Genomic DNA, 6,370 nt, shown 5'->3' on the forward strand with positions numbered 1-6,370 from the left:
AATCAGATAGACTCTTTATTAGTTGCTGATGGAGTAATCCTTAATGAATGGTTTAGTTCTTCATAAGTCATGCATTAACTCATGATTATCTGTGCATTAGTTAAGAATGAATTAATGCTTATTAGTGCACCCGCATTGTGAAGTGTTATCCAAAAATCTCTTGCTTTACTTTCAGTCCTGTGAAACATGAGTCATTATTTGCTGACAACAGAGCAACGTTTTCTATCAGAGGTTGTGGGCATTTCAAGTTGCTAATGTTGAATGGCTACAAGGATATGAAAACACTGTAAGTGACATATTCTGAGACAACAAATTATGCTTTGAAATGGCTTAAATCTTCATGTGAACACTAGGTGGGGACTCTCCATGCAGTTACTCAAGTTACATCATCTATGTTTGCATTAGTTAAGAATGAATTAATGCTTATTAGTGCACCCACATTGTGAAGTGTTATCCAAAAATCTCTTGCTTTACTTTCAGTCCTGTGAAACATGAGTCATTCTTTGCTGACAACAGAGCAAAGTTTTCTATCAGAGGTTGTGGGCATTTCAAGTTGCTAATGTTGAATGGCTACAAGGATATGAAAACACTGTAAGTGACATATTCTGAGACAACAAATTATGCTTTGAAATGGCTTAAATCTTCATGTGAACACTAGGTGGGGACTCTCCATGCAGTTACTCAAGTTACATCATCTATGTTACTTAAGCCAGGCAACAAACTGCATGGTTTATAATTGCATTAACAATTTCTAACTAGTACACTCTTAAGAATTAAGGTTATTTTTTTGGCATCCTTGATTCTATTAGGAAACTTTAACATCCATGGAATCTTTCCATTATGCAAAGGGTTCTTGATAATTAAAAGGGGTTCTTTAGATTAAAAAAATACTAAGAAACACTAAGAAAAAAAAAAGAAGGTATTTTAAGAACTGTTCACTGAAACCTCTTTGGGGAACCAGAAATAGTTCTTCTATGGTATCACTGTGAAAACCCTCTTTTGGAACCATTATATAGATTGGAAATTACCTCAACTAGTTCAACTTTCAGTTTATAAAATTGTTCAGAATTAGTTTTTACAGCACAACCTGACATCGCACTGATATCACCAGTAATTCTGAACAAATTATACATTCTTTGAAAACACAGACAGTGTTGATGTGTGTTTGAAGCTACTCTATAAATAGTTTAAGAGTAAGAAAATGGCAAGAGAGGAAAAGAAGACCACAAAACAGGAAGTCAGTCATCATACTTGCAGATAAAACACAGAGCTCTCAAGTGCAAGAGAAATGTTTTTTAATGTGCCAAAAGACTTTATACTTACACAAAGCCACCTTGACGATATAATAACACTATTTGAAAGCATTATAACACTAATTTTGAGAATAAAAAGGAGAAGAAAATGTGCTATGACTCTGATTGTATGATAAAGCAATGCCGAATTTGAACATACTGAAACTATAATGAAAACCATGCTGAAATACAAAGGGTGAGACATGTACATTTAAATACAACACATTACAGCACATTGAGGAAGCATGACATCGGAACTGCCCAAGTTCTCTCCTCACTATACAATTCAGTGTGAATGTTTAATGAATTAAGTGTTGTGTCCTGACTGGTTTACTTTTCCAGTAAACTGATGTTTTATCTGGTACTTTTTCCTCATGTATGCTACTTACTTACAGAAACATCATTACACATAAACTAACATGCTTCTGTAAAATAATTTCTCTAAATGCTTATGACACTGTATTTTTTTTTTTTACAACACTTGATTGCAGCATTCTTTCCCAATGGCAATTACAACATACAATGTTATAGAAACCTCTCTTGAGATGCCAGCGAGTGACCATGTGACGAATGATATGAAGTCAAGTATTCCATCGAATGCCCTTTGGTTGATGCAGCCTACAATACTCTTAAAAGTCAAGTTTCACAGACAGGCATAGCAATTCTAAGACAATTCTGTTACATATTTTAAGTAGATCATGCAAAAAGAGACTAATCAATTATAAAAATACTGAAACAGTATATGAAATTAACAAATAATACAAGGTTCAAAATAAAAGTCTCAATCAAATTACAATAAAAAAATATTCAAAACTGATCTGAAAATATATGAACTCTTTCCAAAATATTTGAGAATAATAACAATAATAAAAATATGTCCTCTTGTTTTGGATTATCTGTGCTATTTTTATTTTTTTGTAAACATCAATTAAAAAAAAGAATTTAATTATAGGAGTTTATGCCATTAAATGTTGTATAAATGTAATTAGAAATCTAAATTTTAAATCAAATTTTAGAATTTTTCTCTTTGTAGAATCAGCAGACCAGTTACTATGTAACTGTACATAATGAAACTTGTGTTTAATGCTTCTGTTGAGTTAGCTTCCTGTATTTCATACACTTCCCCTTCTGAGTTTGCAGTTCTGTTGAAAGAGCATGAAACTGTGTGATTGATTTCTTCAAAATGGCGTTAACTCGTCTACATCTGACCTTCATTGTGGCGATTATCGGTCCTCTCAGCTCCAGCACAGGTACAAAGTCACTGTAATATAACAACTGAAAACTACTAAATCTTGTTATTGATTAATGTGTAATTATATAATTATAGCAGGAATTTTTAATGAAGATATGGCAAGGCAATTTTCAAACATTGCTGTCTTGTACCAATTACCTATTTTTATTTTTGTGAAAATCAATAGAAAATTGAATGTACCTTTATGGTTCATGCTTCTTTGTCTTTTTATTACCACTTTAACAGATTCCTAAATCACTTTTAATGAGTAATAAATCACAGTTTAATGATAATTCGTTTGCAGCTATAATAGTGGGTTAATCAGTAATTGCTAAACAAGCAAAAGCATAAATTAGCTTAAAAAAATCATATTCACTTATGAGCTTTGTTTGAGAATGGTGCCTCCAAATGGCCAGCTGGATCCTCTTTTTTCAGTTCTTTTCTTTTCAGTTTCTTTATTGGGTTTTTATATACAGAACAACAAGCTTACAGATAACAAAGTAAAAAAAAATATTTTATCTTATCAAGATTTTTTTTTCATAAATAACATCATAATTTAGAAGTAATGGGCATTATTCGACATTATTGTCGAATCCAATATAGTTGGCACATGCGTGAATCAGTGGGCGGGGCTAAACAGACAGTGATGCAGAGTTTTTCAGTTCTTTTCTTTTCAGTTTCTTTATTGGGTTTTTATATACAGAACAACAAGCTTACAGATAACAAAGTAAAAAAATATATTTTATCTTGTTATCAAGATTTTTTTTTCATAAATAACATCATAATTTAGAAGTAATGGGCATTATTCGACATTATTGTCGAATCCAATATAGTTGGCACATGCGTGAATCAGTGGGCGGGGCTAAACAGACAGTGATGCAGAAGCAGGCAAAGGCGGTTTTTAGCCACACCTTTACATCATAAAATGGCACATTCCACAACCTGTCGTTTTGGCAGATTGAAACTTACAGGATATTTTTATAGTACAATGAACTCATATCTGTCAAAAGATCAAGGGAATTTTGATTTCTCAGTTCATGACCCCTTTAATAAAAAAGGGGTGCTCAAGTGTCAGCCAGTACTTTATCCAAAAAGAGATGCCATTTGAGAACCTATTTTTTCCCAGCTTTATACAAGTAAATAACTCTTTAATCCACATATCGAAGGTAGGTGTGAAACATGTCTAGCAAATAAAGTTGTAAATACCAGAGGCTTCTACAGTGGTTTTGGTGGATTTCATTTTTATACACTAATAAAACAAATGTTTTCTGCACTCACAAAATGTAAACTCCATTAATACAAACTACTCTAAACTAAATGTTTTTTTTTCTCCCTACAGTATCCAGTGACCAACCAATACCAAAAAAAGTCATGAAAGGAAAATCTGTTGAGCTGGAAACACAAAATAACTTGTCATTTGATCATTTTGAATGGATAAAAGATAAATCAGAGATTGTAGTCTCATATGATTCTAAAACAGGAAACACTGTAGCTTCCCATGAGAGAGTGGATTTTAATAAACAAACACTTTCTCTAACAATAAAGAACACACAGGAGACAGACAGTGGACTCTACACTGCTAGAGCAAGTGGAGAATCAGATACTACCATCAGTCTATATAATGTAACTGTTGGTAAGTTATTTGGGAGTTTTGTCACACTTAGAATTTAGGTCCCCACATTCTACTCAACAGGTATAAAAATGTAGGTTGTAACTGTAGCATCGTCAACTCATATATGGATACAAGTTAGTAGCCTTCAGATTAGCACATTTTGAACTGTTCATTAAAGGAACAGTTCACCCCAAAATGAAAATTTGCTGCTGACGCTTGCTCACCAGTGAATCCTCTGCAGTGAATGGGTGCCGTCAGAATGAGAGCCCAAACAGCTGATAAAAACATCACAACAATCCACAAGTAATCCACACAACTCCAGTCCATCAGTTAGCATCTTGTGAAGTGAAACGTTGCTCGTTTGTAATAAACAAATGCAACATTAAGGCACTTTTGTTGTCCACTCAAATCAAAATAAAACTGTTTTGGACTGTTTTCACTTGTAAATGTTGCATGACCTGTGCATATTTCTCTCCTGATTCAGACAAGACGAGAGATGGGAGAAAGAAATATATTGCTTATATTATATTATTGCTTGTATTTTATATAAAATGTATATATTTATTTCTGCGCTCACAAAATTTAAACTCCATTAAAACAAACTACTCTAAATGTTTTTTTTTTCTCCCTACAGTATCCAGTGACCAACCAATACCAAAAAAAGTCACGAAAGGAAAATCTGTTAAGCTGGAAACACAAAATAACTTGTCATTTGATCATTTTGAATGGATAAAAGATAAATCAGAGATTGTAGTCTCATATGATTCTAAAACAGGAAATACTGTATCTTCCCATGAGAGAGTGGATTTTAATAAACAAACACTTTCTCTAACAATAAAGAACACACAGGAGACAGACAGTGGACTCTACACTGCTAGAGCAAGTGGAGAATCAGATACTACCATCAGTCTATATAATGTAACTGTTGGTAAGTTATTTGGGAGTTTTGTCACACTTAGAATTTAGGACCCCACATTCTACTCAACAGGTATAAAAATGTAGGTTGTAACTGTAGCATCGTCAACTCATATATGGATACAAGTTAGTAGCCTTCAGATTAGCACATTTTGAACTGTTCATTAAAGGAACAGTTCACCCAAAAATGAAAATTTGCTGCTGACGCTTGCTCACCAGTGAATCCTCTGCAGTGAATGGGTGCCGTCAGAATGAGAGCCCAAACAGCTGATAAAAACATCACAGCAATCCACAAGTAATCCACACAACTCCAGTCCATCAGTTGCATGTTTGTAATAAACAAATCCAACATTAAGATGGGAGAAAGCAATATATTACTTATATTATATTATTGCTTGTATTTTATATAAAATGGATTTATTTATTTAGTTAGTTAAAATGCCCTAATGGTGGATTTGTTTCTTACAAACAGCTTTTCACTTCACAAGTCATTAATTGATTGACAAGAGTCACGTCGATAACTTGGATTACTGCAGAGGATCCATTGGTGAACATATGATCTAATGCTAAATTTATCTAAATGTTTTCCGGGTAAAAAATAAAAATAAAAATTACATCTGGCCTGAGGGTGAGTACATTTTCAATTATGGGTTAACTATTCCTTTAAAGTTGAAGCTTTAACTTTAACTTTGTGCATCAGGCATAAGAAATTGTTTTGGTTAAAACACAAATGAATTATCTTCATTATTATGAACTGACACATTCTTTCGTTTCTCAGTAGGTACAAGCAGTCAAGGATCAACTACAGAATCTGTTTCTCTCACTTGGATTATACTCCTTGCCTTTGGCGCAATTATGATTTGTGCCAACTACTGTACTATAGCTACAGATGAACAAAAAAGTTAACTGTATGTATTGTTTGCTTAACAATTATCATTAAATGGACTTCATGCACAAGCAATTTATAATTTCAAAAACATTTTAACGGCACAGTCAGCATTGGCTAATCAGTGTGTAAGCCTAACTTGTTCCACATTTGACATGGCAAATATGCCCCATATATTATAAAACAGATGGCCACTTATGGTTTGGATGTAGGACTTGACACTGGCTAATTGAAATGGAAGTTTGAAATTGTAAATATGGCCTAATAGAATGTGGCTACTTTTAGTAGGATGCAACAAAGTTAACTGATGCAGGTTTATCTGGATATGAGTCTTAAGAATGCTACATACCCAGCAATTTATTTTTTGAAACATGCTTTTAACGGCAGTTTTTGATATGTGTACTGTCCAGCATAAAAACAGAAGTGCACTATAA

General features: G+C 33.2%; 1 long non-coding RNA gene across 1 annotated transcript; it reads left to right on the top strand.

The window, feature by feature from the left end:
• Positions 1-2,460: 2,460 nt before the first annotated feature.
• LOC107737403 (uncharacterized) lies at positions 2,461-5,884 on the top strand. Its single transcript, XR_001639794.1, has 4 exons — positions 2,461-2,542; positions 3,863-4,156; positions 4,770-5,063; positions 5,829-5,884. It is a non-coding gene; the product is annotated as an uncharacterized LOC107737403 (long non-coding RNA).
• Positions 5,885-6,370: the final 486 nt, after the last annotated feature.

The sequence above is a fragment of the Sinocyclocheilus rhinocerous genome, unplaced genomic scaffold, assembly GCF_001515625.1.
Source record: "Sinocyclocheilus rhinocerous isolate Xijiao unplaced genomic scaffold, SAMN03320098_v1.1 scaffold1095, whole genome shotgun sequence".
Lineage (NCBI taxonomy): Eukaryota > Metazoa > Chordata > Actinopteri > Cypriniformes > Cyprinidae > Sinocyclocheilus > Sinocyclocheilus rhinocerous.